General features: G+C 43.4%; 1 protein-coding gene across 5 annotated transcripts in view; it reads left to right on the top strand.

The window, feature by feature from the left end:
• The first annotated feature begins 1,179 nt into the window (after positions 1–1,179).
• Positions 1,180–19,152, top strand: part of PDZK1 (PDZ domain containing 1) — a 55,659-nt gene continuing 37,686 nt past the window's right edge. The window contains exons 1-2 of one of the 5 annotated variants that reach the window (XM_069602695.1): positions 17,801–17,963; positions 18,068–18,207. The gene's annotated coding sequence lies outside the window, so the exon portion shown is untranslated. Of the gene's footprint in view, positions 1,694–17,800; positions 18,838–18,930; positions 19,094–19,152 lie in introns of those variants that run through there. The other 4 variants (XM_069602686.1, XM_069602671.1, XM_069602679.1 and 1 more) reach the window with 4 other exon arrangements.

The following is a 19,152-nucleotide window of genomic DNA, read 5'->3' as shown; positions in this document are numbered from 1 at the left end:
TAATTACTGGGTCTTGGCTCAGATGGTAAAGAAACCACCTGCAATGTAAGAGACCTGGGTTCGATCCCTGGGTCAGGAAGATCCCCTGGAGGAGGGCATGGCAACCCACTCCAGTATTCTTGCCTGGAGAATTCCATGGACAGAGGACCCTGGTGGGCTACAGTCCATAGGATTGCAAAGAGTCCAACATGACTAAGCACAGCACAGGACAGAGAACAGAGCTGCTTCAGGGTGAAGGGGAAGATGGGCCAGGAGTGACGCAGGGAGGCCGGGGGGAGCAAGGGAGATGAGGGATGGCGGCAGTCAAATGGTCCTATACATAGAGGTGAGGGGGTGGGTGACTGACCTTATTTCTTCACTCGTGACCCCCTCACCCATTTCCATTCTATTCTATTCCTCCTTGGTTGTTGATGGCTGGGGAGACCATGACGATTATTCCTAAACTCTAGATTGTGTACTTTGGTAGAAAGAGCATTGGTCTGAGAATGAGAAACTCTGGGCTCTAACCTCTGCAAGGCTGGGCCAGGCCGTGTGCCAGTGGGGACTCAGTACAACAGGAATCCCCTGGTTCTGCAGCAAACTCTACCATGATTGCCAACCAGTGCTGGGCTACCCAGGAGCCCTAATTGGGTTGGGTGACATTTTTCATGACTAGAGTCCCTCTCCACTTGTGTGGACAGGGAATTCCTGTTTTTAGTACTCTGTGCCCCACCCCCAAATAGTAACAGGACTTCTGGAGTTTGAGGTCCTTTCAGTGGACAAGGAAACCATTGTCTGGGCGTTGTCAGGCGAGAAATACATCAGGAACATCTTGTTATTCCACTGAAGTATTCAGCTTTCAGCATTCAGAATGAGTCAATTCCAGGAGCCTGTGGTATAGAAACCCTTGTTGAGAAGGGGGATCTTTCATCCCCTTTCCATGTCTCTCACCAGCATCCTGGTCACAAGGCCAGCCCACCACAGCCCACAGGACACCTGGCCCTGCTGACACTAACTCTTAAATTGGACCTGGTATCTGGTAACCCAGTATCCTTCTTTGCTGTCCATACAATAGTGGTCAAATTTATGACCTCCTGTTCCCTAAAAAGGAGATTTGTCCATGCTTGTCTCTGTGGGGTACTTAGAAGGTTAGCTGTGAGGGCATTCAGCATTTCTCATCATCCAGGGATTATATAACACAGATTGTTATGAACATGAAGAGGAGTTGAACATAACAGGGCTGTAGATGCACGAAGGTGGGCCCCCTGAGCCCCAACGGCATAGCTATGTATTCACACTGGTTACTGCAAAAACCTCAAAGTTCTGCAAAGACCTCAGGGCTAGAAACTGAATCGTAGAGGGCTTCTTTCTCACAGTGAGGCGGCATCTGTGCATCTTGTAAATAGTTGCCTAAATCATTTTCCTAAGATGCCACTTCTGATCCCTCCTCACTGAGAATCATTGTATGGTAGGCACTGGGGGGTTGACGTGCCTGAGTGCTGGCCTCCTCTCAGGAGAACACTCTCTGCTGAGGCCCCACCCCTGTGAGCCAGAGCCGACCGACTGCACCAGGTGCTGCAAGTCACCCAGAAGTGAGAGGACACCCAAGAAGGAAAGCCGGAAGAGAGACTAATCCGTGCACCAGACACTATTGGGCACTTTCATGAACGGTGACATTTGAATTGAGCTTTTAAAGAAGAGAGAATTTCAAAAGGTAAGTGCTTTTCGGATAGAAGAACAATAGGAATGAACAAGGAGTGGGGCCACTCGGGGCTTGTTTGGAAACCAGTGAAGTGGCTGAGGTGGCTAGAATGTAGGTTGCTTGCTGGCTGGAGGGGCAGCCCCAGTGTCCACAGTCTCCCAGATATTTATCTTGTCAGCCTTCACGTGTCTGAGGTGCCTGAGTCCAATAACACAATTTAACAGCTGATATATTGTTTCCAGGATATTACTATAAAGTGCTCTGTGTTAAAATCTGGTTAATTGTTAAGTCATACTTGTATCTCACTTCTGTAGAACTGTGATGTCTTAGAGATGGAAGGGACAAACACAGTCATCTAGTCCAGTCCCTGGCAGAGTGTAGAAGCTTCCTTGTCAGTGGTTCTCAAAATTGAGTGTGTATCAGAATCACCTGGACAGTTTGGTAAAATATACATGTCTGGGCCCAGCCACAGAGTTTCTGATTCAGTAGGGTTGCAGTGGGATCCAAGGATCTGGGATCCTAATAAGTTCCCAGGTGCTGCTGTTGCTGTAATTCTTGACAACTGCATTATTTAATACTTCTTGAATCCTCGGCCTCCATCTCTAGTTGTGTGTGGCTCATGACCACTCACAGCATCCACCCACTATTCTTTGTTGAACCCTCCAGTTGTTTGAAAATTCTCCCTCCTGTTGCCTTCAGAGCTGCCTTCCTTTTACCCAACCATTGCTCCTAATTCTGCTGAGAGCGCCGCACAGAACATGTCTGTGGATGGTGGCTGAGTCACAGGCCTGGGCTCATCTGCTTACTCTCCCACTAGGTATGTGACCTTGGGCAAGTCTCTCAGCTTTTCTGAATTTTCCTGATTTGTAGAATGGAAATAATATGTTTCTAAAATATCTAAATAAGATGTTTAGATTAAATGAGAAAGTGTGCATAAAATAATTAGCTTGCTTTTTTGGCGCATAGTAAGTACTCAATAAATGCTGAGTTTTAGCACTACCCGGATTCCTTCTCCACGTGTGTGTGTTAGTCGCTCAGTCGTGTCTGACTCTGTGACCCGATAGACTGTAGCCCACCAGGCTCCTCTGTCCATGGGATTCTCCAGGCAAGAGTACTGGAGTGGATTGCCATTTCCTTCTCCACGGGATCTTCCCAACCCAGGGACTGAACCCAGGTCTCCCACATTGCAGGTGGATTCTTTACTGTCTGAGCCACCAGGGAAACCCTTCTCTATGTGGGATCTCATCAAATCACTGAAGAAAGTTAATCATTTTAGCTAACATTTCTTCTTTCTGGGATAAATATCCTTAGTTTCTTCACCTATTCCTTCTGGCACAGTGTCAATATTTCCTTCATTTTTGTTACTCTGCTCCAAACAGAGTCTGGTTTGTAAAGTTCCCTTGTCAAGTGTGCATGGGGCTCAGACCTGTCGCTTGCCTCAGCATAGCTGGAGCCTAGTATATTCACTGTCGCCAAAGATCACTTTAGTTTTTGTGGCTAATTTCCACATTTCACTTGACCCCATCAGACTTTTCGGCAATGAAATGCCTGAGGCCACATCTGCACGCAAGGGAAAATTTGTTATTCTGTCACATTTCCCCCTGAGGCTCCCCTGGCTGCCTCCGCGTGGGGCTCTTACTGTGTGTGGGGTGTTGGCTGGGGAGATCACTCTGATCCTGGGTCTGACCTGGGGCTTACACTTGCTTTGTGACTGCTGTGAGAGCAACCCGGACAACAGGCCATGTGAAGAAGCATGTCAGAGGCTGACAGAGAAAAGGGATCTACTTCTTTTCTCTGTCTTGGCCTCTGCCTCTCCTGGCTCCATGGGCCTGGTGGGAGGCCCAGCGTCTCCCCTGGGGAAGGGTGAACTGACCCCTTTGGTACAGCCAATAGTTTTCTGGAAGGAAAACGAACTTCAGGGCCAGAGGGCATTTAGAGCAAAGCTGTGTAGGCATTTCAGTCCCCACCCCCTGCCTCTGTCTCTACTGGCCTCTTGCCCAGAGTCCTTGGTAACATCATGAGGAGAGAGTCAGGGCTGTTTTTTATGGGGATGGCGTGGCAGCTTCAGGGGTATAGGTATTAGGGTGACAAGGCAGGCTCTGGGAGCAATGCCTCTCACAGTTTCAATCCCAATTTCTAGTCTGTAGTGAATGGCTTACTGGGAATAATGACCTCAAGTTTTAAACTGAAGGCAGAAGAAATCTGCCCAGGTCACTGGTGTACAGGAGAGTGTCTTACCTCTTCCTGGTCACAGAGGACACCAGTTCCTTTGCAGCCAGGCCTCCCTCCTGCAGAACTGCTGGCTCGGCAGGCTGAACACTGCCACCTGCTCCACATGCTGATCCATATGGCGATATACCAGGTTTTTTCAGGATACAGCAGCCTGGTGGCAGAAATGGCTGCAGTCACAGCTCTGTGTGTCTTCTGGGCTGGGGTGCCCCCTCACTGCCACCGCAAAGCCACACTGTGCCATGTGAGCAAATAGGAAGACGGCTCCTTTCTGCAGTTCACTGCCTATTAGACAGCAGAGTCACACAGCATGTGGCTTTGAAGCTGCAGATCCCTATCTTTCTCTGCTTATAGCCTCTTGACAGCTGCCCCACAAGTGGCAGGTGTGAGTTCCAGTCCTGAGCTCTGTTGTAAGTCTCCTGCCGAGCTCTGTCTTTGGCCAAAGGGGTTGAGGAAACTAGCCTCCTGCATTTTGTGACATCTGCACTTCTTCAGCCTTCCTACAGCCCCTAGGAATCCCAGGCCTCCTGATGCCCAAGCCTTTGAATCAGGGACTTAACATTTTGTCCTCTGGAATATTTCCAGGCTGATCTAGGGGAAAGGAAAAAGATACTGTTTAGCAAGGGATCCATTGTAGCACTCCTGTAGCTGGGGGCATAGAGGCTGTATACCACCTTATGGTATATCAGTTGGGATCATCTTTAATTTGACTGGGGCTTCTGAGAAGAGGTACTTTCTTCAATGGATAATGAAGGTGAGTATTGTATGTGTGTGTGTGTTTCTGGCATGTTAAAATTCTAAGCAATGGGGAAAAATAGCATGCACATGAATTAGTTGGTTCTCTTAACTAGAGTGTCAAGAAGTCCTGAGACCATCCTGAAGGAGGCAGTACTTTGAGGCAGGGGTGTCTTTTAAATCATGCCACAGACTTGGGTCCATTAATCTGTTCCTTGTCTTGATTCTCTCTCACTGGCCTTTCACTCCTGAATGGGATGGTCCTCAGTCTCCCTGTGAGGGCTGGAGTCAGGCTGAGGCTGTGGCCTTGAGGTCTCTGGCACTTTCCTTGTTTACCTGCCCCTAAGCTTGTCCCTTTGGGGCCCCTGAGAAGCTGGAAACTCCCCAAGGATCATTGATCCTCCATTTGTGTGTCTTTCAGAAAGAGGTAAAGATAGACCCTAATTGGTATTCCAAGAGTACCCAGACTTTGATGCATTCAGGAACCGAGGACATGGCCTGCTCTTGCTCGGCACCTGTTTCCTGCCCCCGCCCCTACCAGTGGAAAAGTACTGTGTATTCTGACCCCTCAACTGGGAAAAGGAAGAGGGAGGAAATAACTACTAAAGTGTCCTTTGTAGCCAACTTCCAAGTATTAATAAGTCACAGCTCTCTAGGGGTCCTCAGACCTGCCTTGACCTGCTACCTGGTTGCTGAAAAAACACTAGAAAGTTTAACTCAGGAATCATGTGGAGCCACAGTGTGTGAACCAGCTGAGGACCATGACTTTGCCCTTCCTCCTGCCCATTGCCTGGTACTGCTGTAAAACATTTATCTCAACTCTGTATCTGGACCCTGGCCTAATAAATTCCTCCAAAGGTATGCAGACTAAACAGAATGCTTCTTCAGGTGTTGGATGAGGCCAGAGTAATCTAGGGAGTAACAGAGGAGATTGTCATAAACATTGACAGTCAGGGGCAGAAAACCGCTGGAGCTTAAAATATCAGGCTCCACGTAAGTTAATGAGCTACTAAAAAGACAAGGATAATCAGATCTGAAGTTGGAGTAAAAATATGAACATATCAGGGATTTATCTGAAATGTAAAGGGTGGAGGCTAGAATCTTGTACTAACCCAGGCAGACTGGTGTCGTAGAAGGACATTGGCCTTGGCTTTATTTTTTATTGAACTATAGTTGATTTGCAATATTAGTTTCAGGTATATAACATAGTGATTCAATAAGTTTATAGATTATATGCTATTTAAAGTTATTGCAAAATAATGGCTATATTTCCCTGTGCTATACAATATATTCTTATTGCTTACTTATTTTATACATAGTCCTTTTAAACTTTTAATCCCATACCCTATCTTGCCCCTCCCCCTTTCCTCTCCCACCTGTAACCACTAGTTTGTTTCTACATCTGTGAGTCTGTTTCTGTTTTATTATATTTATTTATTTGTTTTGGTTTTTAGATTCCACATATAAATGATAACACACACAATTTGTCTCTCTCTGTCTGACTTACTCCACTAAGCATAATGCTCTCTAGGTCCATCTGCACTGTTGCAAATGGCAGAATTTCATTCATTTTTATGGCTAGTGTTCCAGTTTATATACCACATTTTCTTCATTTATTCATCTGTTGACGGATACTCAAGTTGATTCCATATATTGGTTATTATAAACAATGCTGTTATGAACATGGGGTACATGTATTTTTTCAAATTAATCTTTTCACTTTTTCCAAATGTTTGCCTAACAGGAGGATTGCTGTATCATATGGTAGTTCTAGTTTTAGTTTTTTGAGGAACTGCCTATTGTTCTCCATAGTGGCTGCACCAGTTTACATTCCCACCAACAGCTGAAGGGTCTCCTTTCTCAACACCTTTTCCAGCATTTATTATTTATAGAATTTCTGATGATAATCATTTTGACAGGTGTGAGGTGGGATTTCATTATTGTTTTGATTTACATTTCTCTGATGGTTAGTGATGTTGAGTACATTTTCATATTCCTGTTGGCCATCCATATTTCTTCTTTTTTGAAAAATGTCTATTCAGGTCTTTTGCCCATTTTTGAATCAGAATTGTTTATTTTGATATTGAGTTGTATGATCTGTTTATCTGTTTTGGATATTAATCCCTTATCAGTCATATCATTTGCAAATACTTTCTCCCATTCAATAGGTTATTTTTTCATTTCGTTGATGGTTTCCTTTACTGTGCAAAGCTTTTAAGCTTTATTTGGTTCAGTTCAGTTCAGTCACTCAGTTGTGTCAGACTCTTTGTGACCCCATGAATCGCAGCACGCCAGGCCTCCCTGTCCATCACCAACTCCCGGAGTTCACCCAAACTCATGTCCATCGAGTCGGTGATGCCATCCAGCCATCTCATCCTCTGTCGTCCCCTTCTCCTCCTGCCCCCAATCCCTCCCAGCATCGGAGTCTTTTCCAATGAGTCAACTCTTCACATGAGGTGGCCAAAGTATTGTAGTTTCAGCTTTAGCATCATTCCTTCCAAAGAACACCCAGGACTGATCTCCTTTAGAATGGACTGGTTGGATCTCCTTGCAGTCCAAGGACTCTCAAGAGTCTTCTCCAATACCACAGTTCAAAAGCATCAATTCCTCGGCACTCAGCTTTCTTCATAGTTCAACTCTCACATCCATACATGACCACTGGAAAAACCATAGCCTTGACTAGACGGACCTTTGTTGGCAAAGTAATGTCTCTGCTTTTTAATATGCTATCTAGGTTGGTCATAACTTTTCTTCCAAGGAGTAAGTGTCTTTCAATTTCATGGCTGCAATCACCATCTGCAGTGATTTTGGAGCCCAAAAATAAAGTCTGACACTGTTTCCACAGTTTCCCCATCTAGTTCCCATGAAGTGATGGGACCAGATGCCATGATCTTTGTTTTCTGAATGTTGAGCTTTAAGCCAACTTTTTCACTCTCCTCTTTCACTTTCATCAAGAAGCTTTTTAGTTCCTCTTCACTTTCTGCCATAAGGGTGGTGTCATCTGCATATCTGAAGTTATTGGTATTTCTCCTGGCAATCTTGATTCCAGCTTGTGCTTCTTCCAGCCTAGCGTTTCTCATGATGTTACTCTGCATAGAGGTTAAATAAGCAGGGTGACAATATACAGCCTTGACGTACTCCTTTTCCTATTTGGAACCAGTCTGTTGTTCCATGTCCAGTTCTAACTGTTGCTTCCTGACCTGCATATAGGTTTCTCAAGAGGCAGGTCAGGTGGTCTGGTATTCCCATCTCTTTCAGAATTTTCCACAGTTTATTGTGATCCACACAGTCAAAGACTTTGGCATAGTCAATAAAGCAGAAATAGATGTTTTTCTGGAACTCTCTTGCTTTTCCATGATCCAGCGGATGTTGGCAATTTGATCTCTGGTTCCTCTGCCTTTTCTAAAACCGGCTTGAATGTCTGGAAGTTCATGGTTCACATATTGCTGAAGCCTGGCTTGGAGAATTTTGAGCATTACTTTACTAGCATACGAGATGAGTTAGGTCTCATTAAAAAAATTTTTTTTTCTTTTTTTTACTTTAGGAGATAGATAAAAAAAAAATTCCTACAATTTATGTCAAAGAGTATTCTGCCTATGTTATCTTCTACAAGTTTTATGGTTTTATGGTTTCAGGTCTTACAATTAGGTCTTTAATTCATTTTGAGTTTATTTTTATGTAAGGTATGAGAAAATGTTATAATCTCATTCTTTTGCATGTAGCTCTCCAGTTTTCCTAGCACTGCTTATTGTGGAGACTGTCTTTTCCTCATTGTATGTCCTAGATTAATTGCCCTTGTGTGGGGATTTACTCCTGTGCCCTTTGTTCTGTTCCAGTATATGCCTTGTGCCAGTACCATACTGTTTTGATTACTGTAGCTTTGTAGTATAGTCTATAATCTGAAGTTAGGGAGTGATACTTTCAGCTTTGTTCTTTTTTCTCAAGATTGCTTTGGCAATTCAGGGTCCTTTGTGGTTCCATATAGATTTTAGGATTATTTGTTCTAGTTCTGTGAAAAAGGTCATAGGCATTTTGATATGGATTGCATTAAATGTGTAGATTACTTTGGGTAGTTATGGACATTTCAACAATATTAATTCTTCCAATGCAAGAGCATGAGTTAACTTTCTATTTATTTGTATCATTAATTTCCTTCATCAGTGTTTTGTAGTTTCCAGTTATTTCACCTCCTTCCTTAAGTTTACTCCTTGGTACTTTATGCTTTTTGATGCAATTTTGAGCAAGATTGTTTTCTTATTTTCTCTTTCAGATAGTTCATTATTCTGGAGAGGGAAATGGCAATCCACTCCAGTACTATTGCCTGGAAAATCCCATGGACAGAGGAGCCTGGTAGGCTACAGTCCATGGGGTTGCAAAGAGTCGGACATGACTGAGTGATGTTCCTTCCTTCCTTCCTAGTGTATAGAAAAATAGCAAATTTCTACATATTTGCCTCGTATCCTGCAACTTTGCCAAATTCATTTATAAGTTCTAACAACTTTCTGTGGAAACTTTAGGGGTTTCTAGTGTCATTTGTTGTCACTGTTGTTCAGTCTCCCAGTCACGTACCACTCTTTGCAGCCCCATGGACGGCAGCACGCCAGGTTTCCCTGTCCTTCACTATCTCCTGGAGGTTGCTCAAACTTATGTCCATTGAGTCGATGATGCCGTCCAAATGTCTCATCCTCTGTGACCCCCTTCTCCTCCTGCCCTCAATCTTTCCCAGCATCAGCATCTTTTCCAGTGAGTTGGCTCTTCACATCAGGTAGCCAAAGTATTGTCAAAGTATTATCTAAGTGTAATGTCATCTGCAAATAGTGAATTCTACTTCTTCCCTTCCAATTTGGATGCCTTTTATTTCTTTTTCTTTTCTGATTGCTGTAGCTAGGACTTCCAATACTACGTTAAATAGAAGTGGTGAGAGTGAGCATCCTTGTCTTATTCTTGATCTTAGAGGAAAGGCTTTCAGCTTTTCACCATTCAGTATGATGTTAGTTGTGGGTCTGTCATAAATGTCCTTTATTATGTTGAGATATATTCCCTCTATACCAACTTTGATGAGACTTTAAAATGAATGGATGTTGAATTTTGTCATTTTTTCTGTGTCAATTGAGATGATCATGCGATTTTTATCCTTCCTTTTGTTAATGTGTTTTATCACACTGATTGATTTGTAGATATTAAACCATCTTCGTATCCCTAAAATCCCAAGTTTTTTATCCATGGCTCTGCTCTGAACTTGGGGTTAAGTGACTTGGTTAAGTCACTTCATCTCTTTGAGTCTTTTTGCATAGTAAAAAAATTGAATTGGTACAACTCAATAACAGAAAATCCAGCAATCTGATTAAAAATGGGCAAAGGACTTGAATACACATTTCTCCAAAGAAGATATACAAAAGTTTAATAAGCACATTTTTAATCTTTTGGGAAATACAGATCAAAACCATAAGGAGATATCATTTCATACCCATTAGGATGACTATTATTTAAAAAATACAGAAAATATCAAGTGTCGGTGAAGATACAGAGAAATTGGAAGTTTTGTGCACTGTTGATGATAATGCAAATAGAGCAGCTGCTGTGGAAACACAGTACCGCAGTTCCTCAAAAAACTAAACATAAAATTGCCATATAATCCAGCAATTACACTTCTGGGTATATACTCAAAAGCACTGAAAGCAGGAACTCAAACAGATGTCTGTACACTCATGTTCATAGCAGCATTATTCACAATAGCCAAAAGTAATCCACTCAACACTGAGTGGATGAATACATAAAATATGGTGTATACACACAATGGAATATTATTCAGTCTTGAAAAGGAAAATTCTAATACATGCTAAACATGGATAAACCTTGAAGATATTTGCTGAGTGAAATAGGCCAGTCACAAAAAGACAAATATCGTGTGATTCCACTTGTACAAGGTACCTAGAGTAGTCAAATTCATAAAGACAAACAATAGAATGTTGGTTGCCAGAGCCCCAGGGGATGACAAGGGACAGTTGTTTAATAGACGTGTAGTTTCAGTTTGGGAAGATAAAGAGGTCCTGGAGATGAATGGTGGTGATTGTTGCACAATAATGTGAAAGTACATAATGCCTCTGACACTAAAAAATGGTTAAAATGGTAAATTTTATGTTATGTATACTTTATCACAATAAAAACAATTGAGGTGGAGAGATCCAAGATTCTTAATGTATGCCAATGCCAAGATATAGATCCCTTCCAATGTGGATACTGTGTTGCCACCTGGGCAGGTATCACCCCAAGTTCTGACTGTTGTTTGGACATTACGTAACAGAATCCCAGGATGAAGACAAATGAACTACAGCTACACACAACAACATGGATGAATCTCACAAATATCGTATTGAATGAAATAAACCAGACCTGAAAGGAATACAGCAGAGCAATTTATTGAAAAAAGACCTGCCTTTTCCTCCATTTTTGTCATATTGTTTCTATTTGTATGGGTCTGTCTGGGGGCTTTTTAGTCTGTTCCAGTGTTAGAGTTTACCTTGCGGCCATGCCATATTGTAGTAATTATTGTCTCTCTAGTATCTTGCTACCCAGGAGAACAACTCCTTCCTTATTCTTATTTTTCAGAACCAGTTTATCGAGTTTCACCAAAAAACAAACAATCCCTGTGGGAAATTTGATTAGAAATACAATAATCTGTAGATCAGTTTGGAGAACTATTTTAGTGCTGAAGTTTCAATCAATGGATATGGTAAAATCTTCATTTGCTTAATTTTATTTAGTTGCTCTCAATGAATTTTAAGTATTTTTATTTGTTTTTTGGCTGTGCTGGGTCTTCATTACTGCCTGGGCTTTTCTCATTTGCAGAGTGCAGGGCTGGTCTTCAGTTGTGGCGCAGACTTCTTACTGTGGTGGCTTTTCTTGTGGCAGAGCTCAGGTTCTAGAGGGTGTGGGCTTCAGTAGCTCTGGTATGTGGGCTCAGTTGTTGCAGTTCCTGGGCTCTAGAGCGTAGGCTCAACAATTGTGGCACATGGCTTAGTTGCTGTGTGCCCCGTGGGATCTTCCCAGATCAGGGATCCAACCTGTTCCCTACGTAGGCAGGCAGATTCTTTACCACTGAGCCACCAGGGAAGCCCTCAATGATGTTTTCTTGTTTTATTCAAGCATATCCAAATATTGATCCCCTTCCCCTCTGGGGAGTGTGGGCAGAGCTTGGGACACTTGGCCCTAGGCAGGTCACTCCAGCCTTAAAAAGCTTCATTTGTTTACTCTAGTGATGAGCTATGCAACTGTTACCAATTTCTCCATGTGACATGATAGGAAAAAAATGGAAAGCATTGGGATGTCTTTTTACTTTTCTGTTCCTGACCACTTGTACAAAATGCCGTGTTGTGTGTGGGCAAAAATGCCATCCATGATGCCCCAAACATTCTGAACTCCTGAACAGAGTTGCCCACTGTGTACGTCTAGCCCGTTTATTTCCATGAGCTTGCTTGTACAACATGTGCCCATAAATTAAGAGGTCTTGTTCTTGCAAAAACCACAATAATGTTATTTTCTATTGAGGGTTCGTCAGGTTCTGGGTGATCTACAAATGTCTTTTTAAGTCTCCAAGAAATACTCTAACGTTGTTAGTATCTGTACTTCATAGAAGAAAAAACTGGAGTTTGTTTTTTTTTTAATGAGTTTTTAAGAACTGAAGTATAGTTAATTTACAATGTTGTTTCCGTTTGTGGTATACAGTGATTCAGTTGTATATCTCTATCTCTGTATAGTTATACATATATAATTTTCACATTCTTTTTCCTTATGGGTTATCATAAGATATTGACTATAATTCCCTGTGCTATACAGTAGGACCTTGTTGTTGATTTTATATATAGCAGTGTACTCCCAACCTCTTAATTTGTCCTTCCCCCCCCTTCCCCTTTTGGTAACTATAAATTTGTTTTCTATGTCCGTGGGTCTGTTTCTGTTTTTTAAATAATTTCATCTGCATCATTTTTTTAGGTTTCATATACAAGTCATATACGATATCTATGTCTGACTTACTTCACTCAGTATGATAATCTCTAGGTCCGTCCTTGTTGCTGCACGTGGCCTTATTTCATTTTTACTTAATGACTGAGTAATATTCTATTGGGTATATGTACTACATCTTTATCCATCCATCTGTTGATGGATATTTAGGTTGCTTTCATGTCTTGGCTATTGTAAGTAGTGCTGCTGTGAATATTGCGGTATATGTATCTTCTTCGAGGGGGAGGAGGTGTATGTATCTTTTTTATTAGAGTTTTTTGTCTTTTCTGGAGTCAATGCCCAAGAGAGGGATTGCTGGATCATACGGTAATTATATTTTCAGTTTCTTTCTGACAGCATTGCGTCCTTGTTGTTGCTTGTAAGCTTTCTCTAGTTGCGGCGAAAGGCGGCTACTCGCTGACTGTGGTGTGTGGGTTTCTCACTGTGGTGGCTTCTCTTGTTGCAGAGTATGGGCGTCAGTGGTTGTGGCACGTGGGCTCTAGAGCATGGGCTTATTTACCCCGTGGCATGTGGAATCTTCCTGGACCAGAGATCAAACCCATGTCCCCTGCATTGGCAGGCAGATTCCTAACCACTGGAGTACCAGGGAAGTCCTATTTTTAGTTTTTCAAGGAACCTTCATAATGTTCTCCATAGTGGCTGTACCAATTTACATTCCTCCCAGCAGTGTAGAAGGGTTCCCTATTCTCCACACCCTCTTCAGCTTTTATCATTTGTAGACTTTTTGATGATGGCCATTCTGATTAGTATGAGGCGAAACCTCATTGTAGTTTTGATTTGCATTTCTCTAATAATTAGTGATGTTGAGCATCTTTTCATGTGCTGTTTAGCTATCTTTATGTCTTCTTTGGAGAAATGTCTATTTAGGTCTTTTGCCCCCCTCCCTCCTTTTTTTTAATTGAGCTAAATAAGCTGTTTGTATATTTTGAAGATTAAGCCCTTGTTGTTTGCATTCTTTGCAATTATTTTCTCCCGGCCTGTAGGTTGTTTTTTCACTTTGTTTATGGTTTCCTTTGCTGTGCAAAAGTTAATAAGTTTGATTAGGTCCTATTTATTTATTTTTACTTTTATTTCTTTTGCCTTGGGAGACTGACCTGAGAAAACATTGCTATGATTTATGTCCAAGAATATTTTGCCTGTGTTGTCTTCTAGGAGTTTTATGATATCATATCTTCTATTGCAATCTTTAAGCCATTTTGAGTTTATTTTTGTGTATGGTGTGAAGAAGTGTTCTAACTTCACTGATTCAGCTGCCTGGCTTTCCAAACACCACTTGCTAAACAGACTGTCTTTTCTCCGTTGTATAGTCTTGTCTCCTTTGTTAAAGACTAATTGACCATCAGTGTGTGGGTTATTACTGGGCTTTTTAGGCTGTTCCTTTGGTCCATATATATTTTTGTGCCAATACCACACTGTTTTGATTATTGTATGTTTGCTGCTGCTGCTGCTAAGTAGCTTCAGTCGTGTCTGACTCTGTGTGACCCCACAGACGGCAGCTCACCAAGCTCCCCCATCCCTGGGATTCTCCAGGCAAGAACACTGGAGTGGGTTGCCATTTCCTTCTCCAATGGATGAAAGTGAAAAGTGAAAGTGAAGTTGCTCAGTCATGTCCGACTCTTCGCGACCCCATGGACTGTAGCCCACCAGGCTCCTCCATCCATGGGATTTTTCCAGGCAAGAGTACTGGAGTGGGGTGCCATTGCCTTCTCCGTTGTATGTTTGCAGGATTGTCTAAAGCTGACATTTTGAGAGGCAAAGTAATGCTAAGTGACAGAATCATTTCTGAAAACATGGCAGACTAGAAAACCTGAAATCCCTTTCTCTACAAAGTTCATGGAAATACTGGGTAAAATATATAAAAGGAAAATTGTTTTCAACTACATAGTTGAACTTGGAAAAAAGGGAAGAAATTGCTAAGGTCCAGAAGTGAAGAGAAAGTGAAGTGAAAGAAAGTGAGGAGAAAGCTGAAAACCAGTAACCAAGTAGTCTATTTTCCCAGGGTCACTTTGGGACAGGACTTAAGACCTAGGAACTGAGACCCTGCAGGGAGCCCAGAATCTCAGAAGCCTACAATCTCAGTGAAAGGGTGGGGTAAAAACCAACCCTGTTAGCAAAAGGAGATTGATTCATTTATTCACTCACTCATTCATTTTTGGAAAGCTTGCTATAAGCTAGGCTTATATTCTAGGCTCTTGGAATACAGTGACAAAACAATTACAAATCTCTATCCCTGGGGAGATAATATTCTGGTGGGGAAGAGACAGAATATAATTAATAAACATTGTATAAACATGATAAAAGGAGATAGGTTTATGGAAAAAACAGAACAGGGTAAAATGGATCAGGAATAAGAAGGAAACCACCTGTCTTGGCCTGGACTCTGAGAAGAAAAAGAATCTTCTCTTGCAAGTTCCTGACCTGATCTGCTTTCAGGAGGTACTGGTGCTGTAACTGACGTTCATTTTTTGCATGATCTAGAAGCACTACAGCAAGTAACCAACATAAATTGACCCAAGGTTTTTCGTGTCTTTCGTCACCATTCTATGTGTATGGAGAAGATCTGCTTGACAAAAACAAAACAGAAAACCCTCCACCCAAGCTGCCAGGTGTTCCATAGATAAAGCCCAGGCAAATTTAAGCTCACAATAAAAAACATAAAACTGTTAATGGAAGATTTAAGATTCAATTCAGCATCTATTTGATGCCAAATTCCATGCTCATAACTCTTGCCCCTACACACACCAGGGCAGGACCCACAGCATTTAGGTTCACAGAATCTTAGAGTTGGAAGCAACCCAAGAAATCACCTACTCCAATCCCCTAACAATGCAGGACTTCTTTCTGTAACATGACACAGGTTATCGTCAGCCTCTTCTTGAGTACCTCTAGGGAAGGACAGCACATTCCTTGGATAGTGGGAGGCCTTATTGTAGAGGAAAAACAATTCTACCTAAGGAGACAGACAGGCTCTGTAAGCCTTCTGAGCCAGGAGATCTGATAAGATAATTAACCAGATGGATTTAAAAGCTTCTTATCTGTAAAATAAGAAGACAAGAAATAGAATTGGAGAAGGAAACAGCAACCCACTCCAGTACTCTTGCCTAGAAAATCCCATGGACGGAGGAGCTTGGTGCAGGCTACTGTTCATGGGGTCACAAAGAGTCAGGCATGACTGAGTGACTTCTCTCTTTCTATCTGTAAATTAAGATAAGGGGCTTATCCTGGGGCTTCCCTGGTAGCTTAGACGGTAAAGCATCTGCCTGTGATGCAGGAGACCTGGGTTTGATCTCTGGGTCGGGAAGATCTCCTGGAGAAGGAAATAGCAACCCACCCCAGTATTCTTGCCTGGAGTATTCCATGGACAGAGGAGCCTGGTAGGCTACAGTCCACGGGATCGCAAAGAGTCAGACACGACTAAGCAACTTCACTTCACTTATCTGTAAAATGGGGATACTGTCTCATAAGATCATGCTGAGAGTTAACAGAATAATGGATATAAAGGCTTACCAGGCACACACAATAGACAATGTGATTTTCCCTTGTCTTTAATGTCTAGATCTAAGTAATTGATTTAAACAATCAGCAAAAAGACCTACTCTGCTTTGCATTAACCAAATCACAGCCAGTTATTGCCATGACATTTTTTTAAATCCAAATTTTAGTGAGGGCAAATCTCATTCAGTTCCACGTAACAGTGGGGAAGAGTTTTGTCATTAAAACAAACAATTCCTCATTTCTATTTAATTTTGAACTAATAGTGTCTCTATATATCAAGGCCTCTTCTATTTCCACTTTTCAGGCTATTGCTATCTATCCCATCTGGCCTGGGGTGAACAGTAAGTCTGAGAAGTCTCTGAATACAGACCAAGGGTAAACTGCATTGTGAAATTGCCTTTTCTTTTAATCATTCAATTTTTTTTTTAACTTTAGAAATTTCAAGAATAATTCTGCTGACTTTGGCTACTTTAAAAATTAAAGAATTATTTCAATACAACACAATTCATCCACTTGTAGGTGTATAGTTTCGTTGGGCATTGTAGACAAAACCCACACTCAAGATAAAGAACTAATTCCCTCACCTCCAAGTTTCCCCTTCAGGCCTTTGATTTTAAGAGGGATGTTGACAGGCTGGGATCCAGGGCAAGAAGTATTGAAGTCATGGCAAAGGCAGACCACCTGAAGGAATGAAGGGATCCATTGACTCCCAGAGGAATGAAGGCTTATGGGGGATTCGGCTTCCCTGGTGGCTCAGTGGTAAGGAATCTGCCTAATTCAAGAGACCGGGATTCGATCCCTAGGTCGGGAAGATCCCCTGGAGAAAGAAATGGCAACCCACTCCAGTGTTCTTGCCTGGAGAATTCCATGGACACAGGGGCCTTGCGGACTATATTCCATAGGGTCGCAAAGAGTTGGACACGACTGAGCAACTAACACACAAGTGGGAAATACATCAGCCTTCAAATATCTGAAGAGCTTCTGTGCAGAAATAGAGTACACTTAGTGTGTAGCTCAGAGGGAGCCGTGAGAACTCAGGGGCAGAAGTGAGAGATGTTTTTATTCAATATAAAAAAAACTTCTAAAAACAATGTTATAACAACCATTTACCTGATGAAAGTAAGTGAGACTCAGAGTTAAAAATGAATTCCTCAAGGTTTCTTGGTGGTCCAGTGGTTAAGAATCCACCTGCTAATGCAGGGGACATGGGTTCAATCCCTAGTCCAGGAAGATCCCACATGCTGCAGGGCAACTAAGCCCGTGTGCCACAACTACTGAAGTCCATACTCCCTAGAGCCTGAATTCCATAACAAGAGAAGAGAAGCCACCTCAGTGAGAAGCCCACGTATCGCAACTAGAGAGTAGCCCCCATCACTGCAACTAGAGAAAGTCTGACTGCAGCAACGAAGGCCCAGGACAGTCAAAATAAATAAATTCCTCTAGATCAAACACTTGGTAAGTGATGGAGTCAGAATTTGAATCTAGGTGTTCTGATCTTACATCCAGATATTCCCCTTCTACTGTCCACTTTGGGAGACATTTAGGAGGCCCAAGTAGATGTGAAGGTGGAGATGACCTGATATGAACTAGCTACTCAGATGTCTGTCATTGTTGACCATTTACCCTCTGGCTCCTGCCGTGCCTTCACCTGAGAGCAGCCAAGGCCCAGCAAAGACAAGAGGCGCTTTTGGAATGTAGGTGGAGGAGGGCGAGGCCACCCTGTCCTCAGCCTGTGGTTCTCTTTGCTTCACTGCTCGGAGCAATCTCTTGTCCTGATTTCCAGTGTGGGCTGAGGATCCAGGTCAGTGAGAAGCCCAGCACTGGGTCTGCCTGTGTGGGTGCTGCTGATAGGGATCAGCTGCTCGGGGCTAGGGGCTGAGCTCAGGACGCCACTGTGCTTCCCAGGAGCCGGCCCAGGAGCTGGCCCAGGAGCTGGCCCAGGAGCTTGTGGAAGTGCCTCCACCTGCCCAGCAGGGCTTGCCGGGAAGGTTCTGAGCGTGGACTGGGAAACCAGTTGTCGGAGAAGAGAAACAGAGCACCCTCAGGTGAGACAGAGAAAGGAAAGAGAGAGAGGAGAGAGTGTATGAGGAAAGCAAAGGAGTTGAGAAATAAGAGCAGGGGCTTTACTGGCTCAGCTTCCCGAGAGCGTGCAAAGTAAGAACGCCAGTTGGAGAGGAGGCGGGATGGGCGTACACGGAGCTTTGCTCCTTTTACCGGGACTTCTTGGCCTGTGGCCTCCTACGGGTGAGATGGCACAGGCACTGCTCCCCAGGAAGACCTCAGGGTGCTCAGGTGCTGGCGATCACCGCTGCCCTTGGCCTGGGGGACAGCGGTGGCTCTGAGGCTTGGGTATTGCTTGGGTGTGACTGAGGCATCTGCAGAGCGGAAGGCCCCTCCCCCTGGCTAGATTGCTCTCCCCGCTCTGCGCCTCTCTCTAGGCAGGTGGGCCTGAGCCTTGGGTTTGCTGAGGGTTTTCCAGGTTTGCCCAGCTCAGAGCCCAGCCAGCTGACAGCAAGCTGGACAGAGGTCATTTGAACTCAGACCACAGATCCCTGTTAAATATATCAGCTTTTAAATCAACCTTTGTTCAAAGTCCAGTGAGTTCCAACTAGAGCTCACCAGCAGAGAGAGAACCTCCTGGTGAGGCCAGTGGCTCTTCTTCCTCCGGGACCTAGGTAAGAACTGACTCGGGGTGCCTGTGACTGAGGGCCCTGACCACCTAGGCCCAGACCCCCTTTCTTTCTTTTTCTTTTTCCATTTCTATGCAGTAGCTGGCTGTCCAGGGCAGAAGAGAGCCTGGTGGGGAAGAAGCCAGGCAGGCCCCGTTGGTGATGGTGGGATTGGGGGATGAGGGATCTCTACACTCTGAGGCTCTCTGTGCATGAGACACCCGGACCCTCACAGGCTGGAGTCTGCTTCACAAGAGAATAGGTAATCTGACCCTCAAAGCAAGGTTTCCCAGGGTTGCACCAGCCAGAGGGAAGGGAGGG

Source organism: Ovis canadensis, chromosome 1 (genome assembly GCF_042477335.2).
Source record: "Ovis canadensis isolate MfBH-ARS-UI-01 breed Bighorn chromosome 1, ARS-UI_OviCan_v2, whole genome shotgun sequence".
NCBI classification, from domain to species: domain Eukaryota; kingdom Metazoa; phylum Chordata; class Mammalia; order Artiodactyla; family Bovidae; genus Ovis; species Ovis canadensis.
This window is presented reverse-complemented; position numbering and strand designations above follow the sequence as displayed.